This window comes from Hipposideros armiger, unplaced genomic scaffold, assembly GCF_001890085.2.
Source record: "Hipposideros armiger isolate ML-2016 unplaced genomic scaffold, ASM189008v1 scaffold_122, whole genome shotgun sequence".
Lineage (NCBI taxonomy): Eukaryota > Metazoa > Chordata > Mammalia > Chiroptera > Hipposideridae > Hipposideros > Hipposideros armiger.
In genome coordinates, this window is record NW_017731472.1 from 3727350 (window position 1) to 3746109 (window position 18760).

The 18760-nt window shown below is 39.3% G+C and overlaps 1 long non-coding RNA gene across 6 annotated transcripts; it reads left to right on the top strand.

The window, feature by feature from the left end:
- Positions 1-2287: 2287 nt before the first annotated feature.
- On the top strand, positions 2288-17828 carry LOC109385703 (uncharacterized). 6 transcript variants are annotated; one of them, XR_002124671.1, is made up of 5 exons: positions 2288-2989; positions 4195-4321; positions 5763-5844; positions 14058-14097; positions 17785-17828. It is a non-coding gene; the product is annotated as an uncharacterized LOC109385703 (long non-coding RNA). The 6 variants fall into 6 exon arrangements; XR_002124669.1 differs by lacking the exon at positions 17785-17828 and adding an exon at positions 17046-17627; XR_002124673.1 differs by lacking the exon at positions 5763-5844 and having other exon boundaries at positions 17785-17827.
- The last annotated feature ends 932 nt before the right edge of the window (positions 17829-18760 follow it).

Genomic DNA, 18760 nt, shown 5'->3' on the forward strand with positions numbered 1-18760 from the left:
GAAAATGTAATTCAATCAAAAATAATATTTTTTTCAATTTGAATTTATGTCATTGCTTTAGTAGGTAGTGTTAATAGTTTCCAAATGCCAATGTGTGTTCATGAACAGTTTGCAAGTTCATGATGTAATACATTCCTTTTTGGATACATCTTATGTCAAATCCATCTGTCTAAGGCAGATATGCATAGTTTTACAGAATCTTATCTGCAAAAGAACTTCCACAGATAAAAATGGCTTTACAAAATAAAGAGGAGTAGAGAGAAGGAAGATGTTATTGCCGTTTTGGAGATATTTTCTTCTCCCACAGTGCCTCTGTCCTCTGGGCACCTGGCACTCCTTCACTCTTGCTTTTCTTAATATCCTTCCCATTCACAAGAAAGATTTGACCCTGGCATCTCAGGGAGAACTAAAAAAATGAAGGTCCTGGACTAAGCACCAATGCAAGAAGTTAATATTCTTAGTATACATTCACCAGAATTTCTTTTAACCCTACACACTTGACTCAAAACACCTGAATTGTATGGGCAGCTTGTTAAAGTTTGATAATTAAGCATATGTCATTTTTATTTGATTCACCTCCATGAGAGCCCAAGCAAGTTAATATAAACAATGAAGACAGGAAAAGGTACAAGGGAAGGGAACTGAAAAAAAACTATACAAATTCTATGACACGAAGAGGAGCCAGGTGAGTGGTCAGAAGCTAGTTCAGATAAAGTAGCTACCACCCTTTCCACTTCTTACTCTAGACGGGCCCCAGGCCACCTTGAGGGATGAGATTATGTGTCTTTTATAGATGCACCACTTTCTTCCACTAAATCAGTTGGGGATGCAGAATGAGTGAATCAACTATTACTATTTTGTCTACGGCTATGGAAACTCAATAAATGAACTCGCTTTTCTATCTCAATTAAAGAACTCATGCTGCTTCTTCATAAAGCAAATGTGTATCTCAAAAAATGTTTCTCAAAGAATATATTAGAATTACTTTTCTTTAAAAAGTAATACACATTTGGTTGATACAGAAAGGAATTCTATGTTGATTATTTTTCTTTTCTTTTATGATCTCATCCACTGGTGTGACCTAAAAGGGGTCATATTTCAGAAAGCGAAATATTTTTAACAACATTAAAAATGCTGTTAACAACAAACCTTTGCATTTCCAGTATGATCTAAGCATAAAAGTTTTGCAAAAACACAACTTACATTTCTCTCAACCAAAAGTAAACTGCTTTTGAGTATATAAATAATATTTTATAGGAATTGGCAAGTAATTACAATAGCTGTTAAAGTTTATATTTGCCACAAAGACCCATGATTTTAAAAAGCTGTTCTAAGGATTTATGCATGAGACTTATACATAGCACAAATATATATACAGTTATATCTATATGAAAAAGAGGAAAAATTAGACCAAAAGCAAACTGGAACATAACCCAAAATTACTAGAAATTACCTTGTGTTGTGCTATATTAAGAAAAGTATAAAAATTATTTGGGAGGCAGAAAAACTATTTCTAAGCGGTAAATTTATAGGCAAGAGCCCTATTTTTTTTTTTTTCTTAATGCTAGGCTGGGAGAAATCAATCATGTTTTTCAAGTAAAAAGTAAACTGCTTAGACTAACCAGTCCATACTCAGTATTAATTCTATCCTGCAGTGTATGCTACAGAAGGTAATAAAACGCTGATGTTTTCTAGTTTCTCCTTTTAGCCTGCTCCAGCTTTGTCTTAAACCTTGTTAGCAGTTCAAATCACCCCCAACAATTACACAAACTTAACAACAGCTTCCCTGGAATAATTTGATCTACTCCAACCACAAATTCCAATCCACATACTTTCTTCTGTTATGGTTGTGTCTGTGTGTGTTTAATACACTTCTTATAAGGCTTTTAAAAACAAGTGAGTGGTTTCTCATTCAGCTCTCTACCACGTAAACAGAACCACTGAGGAGCATTTTTATACAGAGAAAAATTTTTTGGTTATCTATAGAGTATGTCTTAGCACAGCTTAAGATGACAGTGAAGAAAAGTAGTATTGCCATCACTTTACATTTTTCATTCTTCGGCGTTCTAACTGCCGTGTACCTGTGTGTCCCCAAAGAATTGCTTATCGTTTGCTGCTCCCTCCCAGTTTTAGACATTGAGGGTGAGAAATCTTAAAACTTGCCTGATTCAAGTGCTCTCTCAGCCACTGCCGTGATACCAGAAGCCTGTTTTAACCTCCTCATGTTGGACCTTTATCACTTTACTGACCCCATAAAACAAACAGGGCTACAAATGCACAGAAACAGCCGCCTTCTAAATGCAGCTTGATTGTGATTCATGGCAAAAAGCTGGAGTAACCCTGCCAGGTCTTAGAAGCTTTAAGATACATTGCATTGAACTTGATATATATAAAACAGCACCTTGAAAATGAATCATCTGCTAATTCAGTATTTTCTAATTAAAATCACTCCCTCTCAGGTCATGTAATTAATTTACTGAGTTTAAAAAAAAAAAGTCAGGATTACTCACACAGTCTTGAAGATGCAATGTCAGCTATTTAGGATAGAAACATCCAAGGCCGTGTTAGAACTCAATTATGATTACATATGCGTTAAAGCAGGAGCTGGCAGGCCTCTGGACTACGGCAACTATAGGACTCGTGCTTCTCCTACGCTGGGCTATAATTTATGAAACTGAGCCTCAGACCCAGCCAATCACTTAGCTCCTCATAACAAGTCTAACTGGCTCTGGAAAGCTGAAAGGGCTGCACTAGAACAACACAGATGAGATAGTCCACACAATAATCTGCTTATCTGGACTCACTTTCCCTCACAAGGCCAGAGAAAAATCACAGCTTCATTGTCTGAGGACAGGGCAGATGACCTGGGGAAAACACGACTGTACCTGGAGCAAGATCTTTTCTGGCTTGGCGATCCCAACCGTGCCGGCATTAAAGGACCAAGTTACCCCTGGAAACCAAAGGGCAACGACAGCAGCAAAAACCTGAGGTAACCTTCACCTTTTTATTTTTAGCAGGAGTAATGCTGAGCCAAATTATATGCATTAAGTACCTTGGGCAACTACATAGGCTTTAATTTTATTTCACCTGTTTCCACTCTAATCTTTTGTAGGTTCATTTGTTATTAAGCATGAGTAGAGGGAAGTTTATTGTACCTGGAATAAACTTGAAACCAAAATGATCATTTGTGGAGGAAAAAGAGATCATTTTACAGAACAGTTTTAGAGCTACCTTTTCAGAGGAGCAGCCTTTTCAACCACCCACAGACACCAGAATAAAGGGGGCTGAGGCAGGCAGGAGAGAAAAAGGTGCTTACTGGCACAATTAAAGGCTGTTCATATCTTAAAGGAAATAATTCTGCTCAGAGAGTAAATTGGAAAGACAGGTTGTTGTCCAGCTCCTCCGGCCCTTGGCACCCAGGCTATGTAAGAATGTGGGATTGCTGAGGGGGAGAATGACACGAGAAAGTTGACAGAGCCCCTGTGGTCCAGTCTCGGCAATATTTTTTTTACATTTCCCATTACATTTTGAAGTATTAGTTATACCAACCGCTTGTTATACGATACTTCCAAATTTATAGTTATTAAAGAATCTATGAAAAGCATTTTTAAGTCAAAAGAGGTGATAAAATAGAATTTTAAAAAAGCAAAATGGAATTGACATACACGCAACATGAACACCACACCCTTAGATACTTTGTACTTTACCCGGTAACAAATCCTGTCAAATCCTCAGCAAATAGTGTGTTTCTTCAACAAATTTTAAAAGCAAGTGTAACATTAGCAACAACAAAGAAACCTTTGTAATAAACTTTTAAATAACTAAATCAATCACTATGCTTTCGAAGTGACAATAGAGCCTTCACAATATTTAAATCATGTCAGTTTTATATGCTCCCAAAGGAAGAAGCTGGAAGGGAAACTTGCTTTGTTTAGTGATGAAATATAAACAATAGTAACAGAGGAGACATTTATGCACTTTTTGTTTGCTGTACATAATTGACTGAATTCAACTTGAGATTTGACACCAAGAAGGAAAACAGAGCAGTGCACAAGGAACAGAGAAAGCAATCCATCAGCAATTCCCCCAAGATTTGTTCACTGAATTGTCCAATGTGTGACTAGCCAGGGAAGAATATTTCTGCTCTGTTTAAATATTTTTTTTTATTTAATTAAATCTTTGTTTATTTGACAGTGCTCTTGCCTACGGTGACTATGTGAGAACTGAAACTTCTGAGGAAGCCAGGGTGTTAAAACTGTTGTTCACTTTACTCAAAGATAACATGGATAATCTAGTCTGAAATGGAAAACGAGCCCTTAAGGTAATATTGTCATTGAATCCTCAGCACTCAGACCTCCCTGTTTCTCATTCCCTTAATAAAACTCCATTAAAACCCCCTTGAACTCCCGTGTTCAAATCTCCAATTTCAAGAGACAAGGTCAAGAATACTCTAAAGCAGCGGTTCTCAACCTGTGGGTCGCGACCCCTTTGGGGATTGAACGACCCTTTCACAGGGGTCGCCTAAGACCATCGGGAAACAAAAAGATATTTACATTATGATTCATAACAGTAGCAAAATTACAGTTATAGAGTAGCAACGAAAATAATTTTATGGTTGGGGGTCTCCACAACATGAGGAACTGGATTAAGGGGTCGCGGCATTAGGAAGGTTGAGAACCGCTGCTCTAAAGTAAGACATTTAAGTCATTTCACATGTTTTATTGTCCAGAAGTTTTCCATAGGAAGATTGCACCTCCAACAGCTTTGAAGACAACCATCTCAGCACCCAAGACGATGGCCAATAACCATCCAACAAGTCTTTGAGTTAGAAGCTTTCATGGCATCTCCACATTCTCTGTGTTAATATGTAGCTAAGTTACAGATTCACCTCTGGCTCCTTGACCCTTACAAATACTAAAGGCTTTCTTTGACACAACTTCAAGTTATTCATCAGTTAGTAGGTACTATTCACCCCAAAACACATTCATGATGAGAGCTTCCTTAAAGACCAGCACTGTTGTCACCTCCTATAATCATAATAATCGTGATAGCCAGAGACACATTACTGTTATTTGGGAGGGACTTGGATATTTTGTACCAGGAGCTGTCACACTGAAACAAAGGAAGTGATGGCTCAATAAGATGCAATCTGAGCCAATTATGCTGTTTACATTTGTTTTCAATACCATACTGAAAACAATGCAACAGAGGAGGAAACTAAAAAATATGCATACTATATTATAATCTTTTGCCTAAAATTGTTAGTGCAATGCACTAGAGTCTGCTTCTAGTAGACATCATAGTCAGTTTAGCAGGGCTCGTGCTAGCAGATTCTAGCTAGAGACACTACCTCCTGTCATCACCATCAATTAATATTTGTTGTCTATCACATCAGGCACTGCCTAAGAAGCTCATGATATAAAAGGGGCACTCAAACAGTTGAATTCAGTTCTTACTCATTTCCTTGATCTCAACCTCACAAACAAAAATTAAGATAATCCCTATAAAAGGAAAGTAGCTCAAGAATGAAAACCTTTTTCTGAACTAAGAACTGTGGGCAAATCTCAAGTATCACAACAACTATGGTTGACTGAAAAGTGTCCCTAAACTGGGGCCCAGAATGATTTGTAGGCCCATAAGCTAGTTTGTCCAGCCCTGCAGTTTATATACCCAAAGGAGTCGCTCCTGAGAAAACTATAAGAAATAATCAGGTCTACCTTGTTAGTGTGTCACAGATTGACAGGGTATTAACTCCATTCCAGGTGACATGGATAAATAGCCCCATTATTTTTGCAACGCTGGACTCTGCGTAATGAAGCCCTGGATCTCAGGACCAGCTCACTGGTAGGGAACTGCTAACAATTCAAACACTGACACTTGGAGTCAGCCTCATACGGCATAAACCGAAAGAGAAAAATGTCAGTGAGAAGGCCTCGCTTTAACAAAGAAAATAAACTTTGTTTTCATTTAAATAAGAAGGGATGGGTGCTAGAGATGGGAGTCTATGGTCATTGCAAGGATTAAGCTTCTGTTCTTTGTTCAGATAGCAAAAACACTTTATCTGGGCACATCAAACTCAAATTCCATTTTGCTCTTGGCCCATGGAGGGAATTTTGAGTTAATGGTTTCTGTCGTTGTTTTTAATTCAGTCTCTCCTAAGAACATTAATGTATAAAAACATACTAATAATAATGCATTTGACAAGATTCTAAAACATATTATACTTAAAATTAACATAAACCTACAACCTTTTGCACTTATATATAGTCAACACTCTTCTAGGCAATGGGACCTGAACAGAAGGATCAGTTTTTCTGTGACTTTACTCTGTCAAAGTTTCTCAAAAGCCATACAACATACACACAATGTAAACAAAAATGAGCAATTACTTACATTTAGTAAGAAAAAAAATGGGGGGGTGCATTCCTAATATTTGAGACTAAACCCCCTCTTTGCTTCAAGTAGTGTGTAAGTATTATAACATACAGGTTGAGAGCATAAACTCTGAGTAAACTGCCTGGGTTCAAATCCAAGCTCCGATCCTTAACTGTGGCCCTTGGGCAAGTTACTTCATAACAGTATGCCCTCAGTTTCTTCACATGTAAAATAGTGCTACACACAGTAACTACCTCCTGGGGCTGGTGTGAAAAATAAACGAGCAATGTATGCTTAGAACAGAGCCTATTACATGGTGAATAGTCATTAAGAGAAACTATCATCATCACCATCATCAAGCTCATTTCAATAAATTACACAATACCCAAAATGGAGGTGAATTACTGAAGAGCCAGATACAGTGAAATATATCTACTAATATCACATATCTCATTTCAGGTAATACAGTAATACCTTGGTTTGCGAGCATAATTCATTCCAGACACAAACTACTCATATTGCAAGACATTGCTCGTTTACCATATTAAAATGTATTTGAAATGTTTGCTCATCTTGCGGAACACTCGCAAACCACATTATGCGCATTCCAAGGTTTTACTGTATTTATAAGTAAGATTTCGTCTTAAGGCCGCTGAGGTATCAGCTCAAGGAGGTATGTCAGTCACTGTTAATGGTCAGTTTTCTGCATGGTTGTCACTTGGCACTTTAACCCTGCCCTACATTTTATATCACGCAAGGACTCTAACCTAAGACATGACACAGGAAGGGATAATTGCAGTAGACATGATTCATGTGATAGTTGGTACAAAGTTCAGACTAGTTTAAAGATTCCTGCACGAAGGCAAAAAAATAATGGAAGCCATTAATCTTCCGTCATGGTACCCTAACCAAAAAAGATTCAGGAGGGAAAAAAAAAGAGCTACCTATCATGAACAGATGTGCTGATTATCCAAATACATGAACCATGTCTAGAATTCATGCTGACTTCTGAGCTTAAATATGAGAGACTCCTGAAGCTAATTATCTCCTTTCTTCCCTGTGAAGGGGATTTCTCAGAGCAGAATATTAACTGAGATTTCAACCTGCTCACTCGGAAGATACAGAGGAAAACAGTCAGGTTGGCGAGGGAACAGCCAGCCTAAGGAAAGAACTATGGACTTCTATACTCATTCATTCATTTATTCATTCATTCACTTATGAATGGTCTTGCCCCTTATCTCCCTCCAGCCATGCAAACTCCCACCAGCCACTTCTAACTGCTTATAGTTCCTGAGGGAGCCCACGCTGTCTCACACAGCGTAATGCACCCCTTCATCTGCATGCTCTTCCCCAGTGCCCAACATTAAGACCAAGGAAAACTCTCTCCTTCACAGTGAACCCCTTCCTACTCACCTCCTCTCCACGGAAGGTGGTAAATTAATGAATCAGTACCACTGATCACATAAGTTAGCTCTAAAAGACATGTTAAACCCATTGGAAAACTGGGAGAGATTTTCAGTTCAGCAAAAAAATGCTTTAAAAATGAAATTTGGGGCACCTTCTGCAAGATCCTAAACGAAATCAAATATTAAGGCTTCACAGTCCCTTGGACAGACTCTTTACTTGCTAAAGACTCATCTCTGGTCTTTGTCAACAAGTTGATGAAGAAATGCAAGGAAGCCCACAATTGTTGCTAGAAATTATTGCATCTGTGAAAGCTTTGCTTGGGGCCTGGCAAGGAACTGAATGAGCTAAGTCTCGTTGTTCTAATGATCCGACTCCTGGCAGAGGAATGGAAAGGGAAGGGGGTCTCAGATTCAGGGGTAGGTGGTTAACCCCACTCCCCCCATGCTGGTTCAGCTACAGACTTGGACATGACCTCTCTCTCCTGACCCACTTGTGGCACTGAGGCCTTGCCACCTGCAGCATCACTGCAGTCCAGACCTGTGACTGAGGAGGCAGTCACTCCGTGCTAGACAGTCACCAAAGAGGAGGAGGATGGGATAGAGAATTTTAGAAAACAGTATGCTGTTTTCTGAAGGGTAACCTTCAGAATCATGACGGTGCCAGTTTGTCTTTAGCCCCCTCCCACTTCAGCTCTGCTTCCCTCTCCCCACAAAAACCTAGTTTACCTCTGCTCCCCAGCTTCCCACAAAGAGTCTGTACTCCCCCCCCATCCCCCACATCGCATGGTGCCATCCCTCAAGCAGCCAGATTAAATCAGTCTGTGCCACTATCATTAAATGTTTCTGTTACCTTCCAAGTTGCACTTTTTTTTTTCAATTACAGTTGACATTCAGTCTTATATTAGTTTCTGGTACATAGCATATTGGTTAGACATTCATAGAACTTAAGAAGCGACCCCCCCCCAATAAACCTAGTATCCACCAGCTACTATGCATAGTTATTACATTATTATTGACTATATTCCCTATGCTGTACTTTACATCCCCATGACTATTTCATAACTAGCAATTTGTACTTTCTAATTCCTTTACCTTTTTTACCCCATCCCTCCAAACCCCCTCCCACCTGGCAACCATCAGTTTGTTCTCTGCATCTATGACTCTGTTTCTGTTTTGTTTGTTCATTTATTTGGATTTTTTTTTAGATTCCACATATAAGTGACATCATATGGTATTTGTCTTTCTCTGTCTGACTTATTTCACTTAACATTAATACACTCGAGGTCCATCCATGCTGTTGCAAATGGTAAGATTTCATTCTTTTTTATGGGCACTTCATTTTCATAGGGACTTTCTAGAAATAGAGCTGAGAAGTAAAGAAGTAATCACAGTGAACAACTGAACCCCCTTGCAGTGTAACAACAAAAACAAGACAGGCAGGGCTTTCTGGGACCTGGGAGCCACACCAGCACATCAGCTGCCGTCTCCTCTCGGGAGGGGGCCAGCCCTCCATACACAGCCCTGGGCCAAGGAGAATGCTAAGTTTTCACTCCTCCATGCAAGGCCACGGCATACAGTTGGACAGTGCACAACTAGTACAACCGCCCCCTCATATCAGTCCACCATCTATGGTCCCTAAGTCTTTCCTCTCTACATCCAGAGTACAGCCACCAACAAAGAAAAGATTTCTTGCTTATTTAACCCTACTACAGTAAAGGTAAATACTTGGTGCCTCAAAAGCAATTTGGCTATGGAGACACATTTGTAATCACCAGCAGCTAAAAGAAAGCCGTACGTTGCTCCATGTCTCACAGTCCATAAGATTTTTTTCCTCATTTTTTGCCATAAGAATTTAAGCACAGAAATCAGAGGAGTGGAAGGAGAGAACATTGCAGTGGAGTCCCAGTGCAATATAAAATAATGCAGTGCCTCTTGAAATTCACATACATCGGGATTACCAAAGGTGCTTTTTAAAATGGTAGGTCCCTGACTCTCACCACAGGATGCTGATGCTGTAGGCCTATAATGGAGCCTGGGAATCTGCATTTTTCATTGGCACCCCTGATGCTTGTAAAGCAAGTTATCCATGCATTACTCCTTGAGAAGCATCGAGACAGTCCATGTAAACCACTTAACAGAAAGCCTGGCATATTACAAGTGCTCCATACTTACTAGCTATAATTATTAAGAATCAGTGTGGACTCGTCTTCATATACTCTACTTAGACTTGACCTTTTGCTAAGTGCAAATTGCACATGAGTGTGGCAGTGTGTTAGCAAGCCAGGAACTGGTGTAGTGCAAGGAAAGAGAAATAAGAGGGACACAGGACACAGACAGCTTAATTTATGTCCTTCTAATGATCCGGGAGCCTTTGAAGAAAACTCTTGAGCCTGAATTACCAACCTCCATTCCAGGGTATCAATAGCTCTGAAAACCTAACATAGGAGTATTTGAAACAATTGCGTATGGACAACAAATCTCCAAAGTAAAAACACTCAAAATATTGGCATTTTCATTTTTCTGCCTCAGACACTGAAAGCAATACAAGGTTATTTGTTTTGTAGGGCAAAGGAGGAAACAACTAATTAGGGAGTTTTTAAATGGATGAGTTCATCAACATTAACACAATCTAGAGAAGTCAATCTTGAACCTTATTGGCTGCTGGGCTTCTGTGAGTCTTGGCCATTTTCCTCTGCTGATGATGTGGGCTCTCCACAGGTGGCTGGAGCTAACTGTGTCTACTTACCACTTGGGATCACTCTTCACGATAAATAGGACAGCCCTCCAGGAAACCTTCTATTTAACTTGAATGCTCCTGAGTAGAAGACAAAGCTCTGTTGTTCAAGGGCATAAATAACAAAAGCTTTGTTCTTCCAAACAAAGAGGGAAACTGTAGATCTATCCAAAATCATTTGGTCTTAAACTGTGTATGGATGACAAGAATGAAATATTATTTTAGGCTGCCTAACAGCATCAGTCATTCAATCTCCTTTCCTGGCTTCAGAAAACAATGACTCAATATGGCCTTTTTCTGACAGACTGCAGCCTTAGGAAAATAATTTTCCTGCATTTAAATCAATGGAAGCTATTCAAAGCCCACTTAGCTTTCTCTCTTTGAAGCGTGGGCATAGGAACACAGCTGTTTATACTCATATAATGAAAGGAAAACAGAAACTGTGAATGATAAAAATCAAAGTATTTTCTTACTCCATCCCAGGTGCTTGACATGTGTTTTATTGCTTGATTCCCTCAGTGACCTCTAAAAGGTTGGTATTATTATCCCCGTTTTTACCAAGAGTAAGAGAGGTTAAATAAGTTTTCCTAAGGACGCAGAGTTAAGTGGCTGAGCTGGAAGTTAAATAAGAAATACAAGTAGCCTCAAGCCTCTATGTTAAGATTTGAATGAAAAACCTCACATATTTCTATTAATATAATTTTATAGAAATGTGATCATTTTGTTTTACAATTCTCTTTTTATCACTAAATATTTTTCCACATCACATGTAAAGCTCTGCATCATCATTTTTATTGACTGCACAGGATTCTCTGGAAGGTATTTACCATAATTGACTATGCCAAGTGCCCCAGTGATAAACATTGAAGTTATTTCTAGTTTTCCCTGTAAATATGCTTTCGCAAACATATTTTTACATTTATGTAGTTATTTCCTTAGGGTAAGTCCAAAACTGAAAATTGCAAAGAGACTATTCATTTTACATTTCAGTACATATCACCCACTGCCCTCTGAAATGTTGTATCAGGTAGCTACATGAGTGTGACAATTTCTTCACACTCATAGACAAACCAGGTTTAACCAACCATTTACATTTCTGCCCAAATGATAATGGGAAATGATAGCATTGTTATTTTTATTTGTATTTCTTTCAGCGTTAAGGAAGTTAGACATCTCTTCCTATGTATTGGCCATTTGCAATTCTTCCAGAAATTAATTATCCCTATCCTTTCTCTACTTTTCTATTCAAATCTGACTCCAGAATTCATTGCGAATAACTTTCTCCTGCCTCTTTCTGCTTTCTCATCGTGCTGATGTATCGGAGACTTTGATCTCTAGCCAAGAAAACGTTGGCAACAGATTGCCAGGGTGATTACTCAAGTTCCATAAAACATTTTCTAAAGAGAAAAACTAGTTAAGTCTAAAGAACAGAAAGCCGTAAACTTCTCTTTGGTTGTCTGTTTCAGAAATCGGTCATCATCCCCTGACTTTATCAGCAGTTGTTTTTCTTATAAGAAACAATGATCCATTCAAACTTAATCTTGTTCTTTTGCACGGAGACATTGGATAACTGAAGAGGGGGGGCCAAGAAGAGTTCGGAGGAACATCCCCAGAACCTGGGGCTGGAATAGAGGGAGGTCATAAGGATGGAGACACACACACACACACACACACACACACACACACACACACACACACACACACACTTCTGTGTGCCCCAGGCAGAGACAGACCACAGGCTCACAGAGTATTTGTGCCAAGACCCAGGTTAGAGATGTTCTCACTCCAAGGAAACTGAGACCCACAGACATAAAGTGACTTGGTGAAATCAGCTGACAAGTGATAGTCCACTGGCTTCCTGCGCAGACCTCATTCCATTGGACAACACTGAAGAAGTCAAGCACAGCCCACTTTGAATCCCCAGAGCTTAAGACACTAATTCTGCCTCGCCCAGTGCCCAGATTATGTTGAAAGGCGCTATGGCAAAAGCACCCTCAAGCTTGGCCCAGGGACTTACACCCAGGGAGGCTGAACCACACGCATGGCCAGCATCTTGGCTGCTAGCATTGGACATCATTCTGACTGGCTGTGGCCGGATAGCTACAGGGATAATGTGAGGCTGCTCTCTCGTTCCTCTACTTCAGAAAGAAAATGACCAAATCCAAACAGCAAAACGGGGCTGATGTGCAGCTTTTGTGGTAGCCAACTTTTTTTTTTTTTTACAAATATCACGTGTATATTTAGTTTTGTTTGTTAATTGCTGTCTGTTCAGATTCAGCCAAATCCAGGCGCTGAGTCAAAGACAACCAAGAATGGCCATGTAGTGGTTCTGTCCTCCCAAATGTATGTATTGAGTTATGCCTTAGCCCAGCAGGGACCCAAATGTAGACAAAATGTCTGACAGGAGAACTGGATGAGGGCCGCTTGATCCCATCTCACCTGCGGAAAAACGCATGGGTCAGTGGCCCCACATTCACTCCCCTGAGGTGACCATACAAGTAGCCAGCCAACTAAGCAGTGGTATTAGCCCCTTCTCGATAGTACTCACGCTGGTCCCTTCTTGAAGCTCTTACCAAACCTAAATGAAGGCTATATTCCACCCAACACAGATCCTTGGTGAGGCCTAGAAAGGCAGCCTCCTCCATCTTTTCACAATTCAAAAGCATTTTTCTTAACTCTTTAGATATCATGTGGTCTAACAGAATAAATAATTCACATTGAGACTTAAAGAACAATTGGGTAGCAGACTTGGGAAAATGGCCTACGATTCAGTAATGATGATTTTTTGTGTGTGTGCCAGGAGACACACATGCATTATGCTATTTAATACTCACAATTACTTTCTAAGGAAGGTAATTTTATCTGCACTTGATACATAAGAAAACAGAAAATGAAAAATAAGAGATAACTCATTTCTGGACTCAGCTGCTGCTTCTACAGAATTTCCTGGACTTTCATTGTGACTTTGAGCAGTTAAAGACCAAGGGAAATGAATGAAGGGGTCTGTCTCAAATGTTAACCTGTCTTGAAGGTTCATTTCTGGCTGCTGGACCGACTGGCTCCCCTCAGCCTCCACCCTGGAGAAAGAAAAGTGATCTCATGCTTGTGGCTCTCCTTGGGAATAGGCTGTTTCCCACAAAAGAAAATTCTTTCCAAAACTTAGCGCTTATTTTAGGAGAGTTGTGTGGATTCCCAGCCATCTTCACACAGGAAGTCTAGTACTCCTGAATCAAGGATAGATTCTTCAAGTAAATCTCAGCAACCCTTTTGGTCATTAAAGACTCGAAAAATAAACAAAGAACCAGATGCGGGGAGTTATATTGGTCCAGAATATTTGTAAACATGTGAATTTTCAGCTGAGATTTGCTAGCCCCTATGGTATATTTCTCTCTTCTCCTTTCAAGTTTTCCTATAAACTCCCATGGTTCCTGGAGTGTTTATTTGCTGGCTCTGAAGGTTGGACTACATGCAATCAGTTTTTGTTTCTTGAAACATCCATTTCATTTAATTAACATATTTGCTTCTTGTCTTCTTTTCCCCAGAAAATGAATCCAAAAGAAACGAATACCTTCTTCCCAGGATGTAAGTGACTCCGTTTAGAAATAATTAAGGTTTACCTTACACAATACTACATTAAGAAAAATACCTAATTCCATAGATTATCCAAAACGATATCAGACTCAGTACTAAGCACCTACAAAGAACTCAGTAAATACATGCTAACTAATTTATATTCATTAGGATAATAATGGTGATAATAACATGCATTTCTAAGGAATGTTTGCTTTTTTTCAAAATACTTTCACAAATACTTTAAATAAACCTCTAAACCCCATGGACGACTGAGAAGGGGCTTTGCGAACATATATATGAAGGTTTATACCCTGGCTTAGCCACTCGTTAGCCATGTGACCTTGGGCAGGTTACTGAAGGGATCTGAACATCTGCTTTCTCAATTGTAAAACCTAAATGATCATTATTCCTGCCTTGCAGAGTGGATGAGGGACATAAAGATAGCACATGCCAGAGGCACAGCGGAGTACCTGACACAAGGCAAGCACTTAGAAATGGAAATTTTTGTTATTATAGAGAAGGACTGATATAATTATCCCCTCTGACAACTGAGGCAGCCGAGGCTAAGAGACATTAAACGAGCTGACAAGTCACTACAGCCAGTCAAGGCCAGAGCTAGGACCAGAACCCAGGCTTCCAACCCACCCAAGGAAAGAGTTTTCTGCTCTATTTCAAAACCGAAGTGTGAAAAGTAGAATTATTGCCAAAACAGGGGCGTTGAATGCTGAATCTTGAAAACAGTTGATCCATGCTTTCAGGAGCAAATAAGGCAATTAAAATAAAACTCTGCCTCCTTGCTAGTGTTGTCAACAGGAAGCAGATTTAATTCAGAAGAACCTCTCTTATTTTGACCCAGGCAAAACTTTCTAAGGATTTGATGAGTTTTTATCTTGACCATCACTTGTATCTTTCTTCCAACCTGCTTTCCAACATTCAGTAATCTTGACATTTTGGTGTGGGTCACCTGCCCTTCATCTAGTAAATGTAATTTTTGCAGAAAAACAGACCCAAAAGTAAGAGAAGGTTGCCATCGCAGCAATGCTGTAGAGGACACCTCGTTAAAATGTCATTTAAAATACGTAGCTCATCCCTCCAAAGCAGGAATAAAGGCCTTTTTAGGACCTCTGATACATGCCAGGCAGAACTTTTTTTATCTTCATTTTCTCAGTTCTAGAACATAGTTGAGATGTCTTCTTCTTGGAACTGCTTTATAATAAGTTACTACATATAGCATTATTGACAATAATTTGAGATCTGCCTCCTAAGGTTAGGAAATTTTCAGAACCTTAGAATAAGAACAAAAAATCGATGATGTTCTCTGCAGCAAGCCTCAGTGAGCTTCTGTGAAATCATTAAAATAAGCTACTAAAGTTGAGTAGCACTCACGCCTCCATATCTTTTTGATGATATAGACTATCTGGAGTACAGATAGTCATACTAGTATCAGTATAAACCCTACGGAATGAAAATGGGAAAAAAATAGAGTTAGAGAACCCAGGACACTCCCTCCCCCATTACCTGGTAGAAAACAAGCGAACACATGTCATGATCTATAGACAGGATATTCTACCTACTAAAAGAACCCCAACATTGTAAATATTTATTTGACACCCTGCTCGGTGTGTAATTTGCCAACTGTTCCAAGTTGTGAGTAAATTCTTTTTCCATGTCTTTATTCTTGGCTTTATTTACTTTGTCTTTCTTTTGTCATTTTGCTTTTTATTCTCTGTATTGCTTCATTATTCCTTGAATTTGTTTTTATATATTCCTTCACTTATCCCATGTTCTTAATAATATGAAAGTGCTTCCAAAAGAATCAAGTGCTATAAAAATGTAAAGTTGTTGTGTCATTATTAGTCCTATCATCTTTATAATTTTTGTCAAGACATTATTAAATATCTTTTGCATTCTTACTATTGTACCTATAACTTGTTCCTCCGGTTTTTATCTTATCTGATATTCTATGAATTTTTCAGAATATCACACATTAAGTATTAATAATAGGAGCAAAGTTGAATATCTTAATATTAAGTGGGGGTTTTTTTTTGGGGGGGGGCAGTGTGTTGTTGTTTTTTTTAACTCTGGAAGTTTCCAGTGAGTTAGGCAACATTCATTAAACCACATCTGCAGCCACAATCATTGCACCAAAACTATAGAGGAAATTCCAAAGATAAGAAAGACATGTTACTTGACCTTAGTAAGCTGAAAGCCTAGTCAGAGTGACAAGCCACACAATGAGCAACTCAAGGGGACATCTATCACATGTGCATAACTAGAGTTTGAGTTAGCCAGATAGAAGTGACCATGTAAGGTTTTCTGAAGGTCAATTTCAAAACGGAGAAGAAGGACATGAAGTCTAGGGAAACAAGGACATCCTATCTGACCCACCATGTTATTAAATCCTTTTCTATAGCCCTTTACAGTCTCCAACGGGACTACCTCATTTCCTGATCCCTTTCCTATTTCTGCTCTGAATATATTATCAAAAGCTGCTTTGGGACTTAAGAAAGCTCTAATATGTCTTACTTTATACAGTTTTCTGGTGTGTGTGTGTGTGTGTGTGTTACTTCCATGATCCTGCACATTGCTTTTGTACAACTACAGCCTGCTTCTCTAGGTCTTTCAAGTTTTCAGGTCTTTTTCAGTATTTATTTTTAGCGTGACATGTAAAAGCCAACATTTTTTTAAAAGCAGTTCTGTGGCATCTGCTGTTTGAGGTATGTTGTGTAGCACAGCAGCCTGGTGACTTTATTCCAGCCCTCAACAATGCTCTTAGATTGTCCCTCAGTTTTGTTCTCTCTGCAAAAAAGATCAAGTTACAAAACAGCCTCCTCCACACTGAAATGGGGACGCCAAACCAAAATGATCTAAATTTAGTCTGAATCTGTTAGATAGGTGATCAATTTCAACAAGCTCCAAGCCTGGAATGTAATTGTTTCCACCATCTTTTCCCACAGGTTGCACCTTCTTCTTCAAATTTATCGGACATGAAAGTTGATGCAGTGACTTTTACTTTAAAATAAAAAATCAGCAGGGTAAAAAAAGCAGGGAGGGATGCTTTTAAACAAGAAGCCAGACCTCCAATACTACAAGCATATCTGTCTAATTGTGTTCTTAATAACAGGTAGGGTTTGAAACATGGGCTGCCAGCAGGAAAGCTTCGCTAAACTGGCCCTCCCCACACAGAAGCATACAATGCATCACCTGTCTGCTGTAGGAAACATGCATTTTGTTCCAAAACAAGGGATATAATGTAAAATTCAAATGTCTAAATGGAATTAATATAAATCTTATATTTGTTCAAAAGTGTGCTTGATTGATTGTCCCTGAAAGCTAGCATTTCTTGTGAAGGGGGAGCTTGAAAACCGGGAGGAGAAAAAGGGAGAAAGCCCGGTAAGACGGGGGACTGAGCAAGTAGGAAAAAAGATCAACTTTTTCACATTATTTATAAATAAGGCCAATCATGGCATAGGCCACTTATGGCACTAACATTAATGATCACCCTCCGTGCACAACAGGGATCTTGTACAATTCCATGCTGTTTTGGCCCTTTAGGAACCTTATACAATTGGCATGCTTGTTTCCAATAAAAAAAATTCAATAAAATTCAATTTTCCCCCTTGTGACTTTGGACTTAAAAAACAATAACATTGGGGTGAAGCATTTGTCTCATTGGTTATTTCTTTCTCTACCCAGCTCAGTCTTTTGAATGTAGAGTGAAGAGCTCTCAACCACAGGAAGCATATCAAGGTACCTTTTCCTCCACTAGGAGACACAGAGTTGAGAACTCTATAATACAGCCATAGGTGTTTGCACACTGCAAGCCACTGTCACGTTTGCCTGGTTCTTTTCATCATAGGCTTGATTTATCAGGCAGGTTGTCAAGCGTCCTGGGTCTACCCTGGAACCAATTTCAAAGCCAAACCTTAGCTTTATGGAAATAAACACAGCACTTCCATTACAAATATCTACTTCAAATTCCAATTTACACGTAGAAATGTTCATCCTATAAATCCTACCCTTGATTTTTGACTCAAAGAGACTTCCGATTTGGTCCTTAGCTCCTTCCTCATTGTATCATTTTAATTCAGTCCTGCATGCCCACATATATAAATCCAGTTCTACCATCTTGTCTAATATATGTATCTCTTTGCTAATTGGCAGGCTTTGGGAGAGATTGGAAGTCTCCCTGCCTGGCTCAGAAACAGCCTGGCAGCAGCTGGAAGCCCACAGAGCCAACCCAATTTGCATCACCTTCATCAAAGCTTTCAAAGTATGGACACCAGCCGGCTGGTTCCACAGTGAATTAGGGCACCTCCCTTCCTATGCACACAGTCTGAGCCCAGGTGTCAAGCTCTGAAAGGCCTCTAAGCAGAGATAGGCCAACAGGTTGTCAGCATTATTCGAGTGCCTGCTTCTGTGGAGTAGAAAAGAAATGACACTATTCCTGACATGGAAGAACAGAACATGTATTCACACTCATATGTACATACTCTTGCACATACATGCACACACACATACACACTTTCTCCTGATATAGTGGGGAAATACTTGTAAAATCCCCAAACAAATAAAACACTTTTAATAAACACAAAAGTGTTACCAAGGTTCTGAGGTTTGAAAGAGAGGATTCCATGAAGTGTTTCTTCTACCTTCCAAAATAAAAAATCAG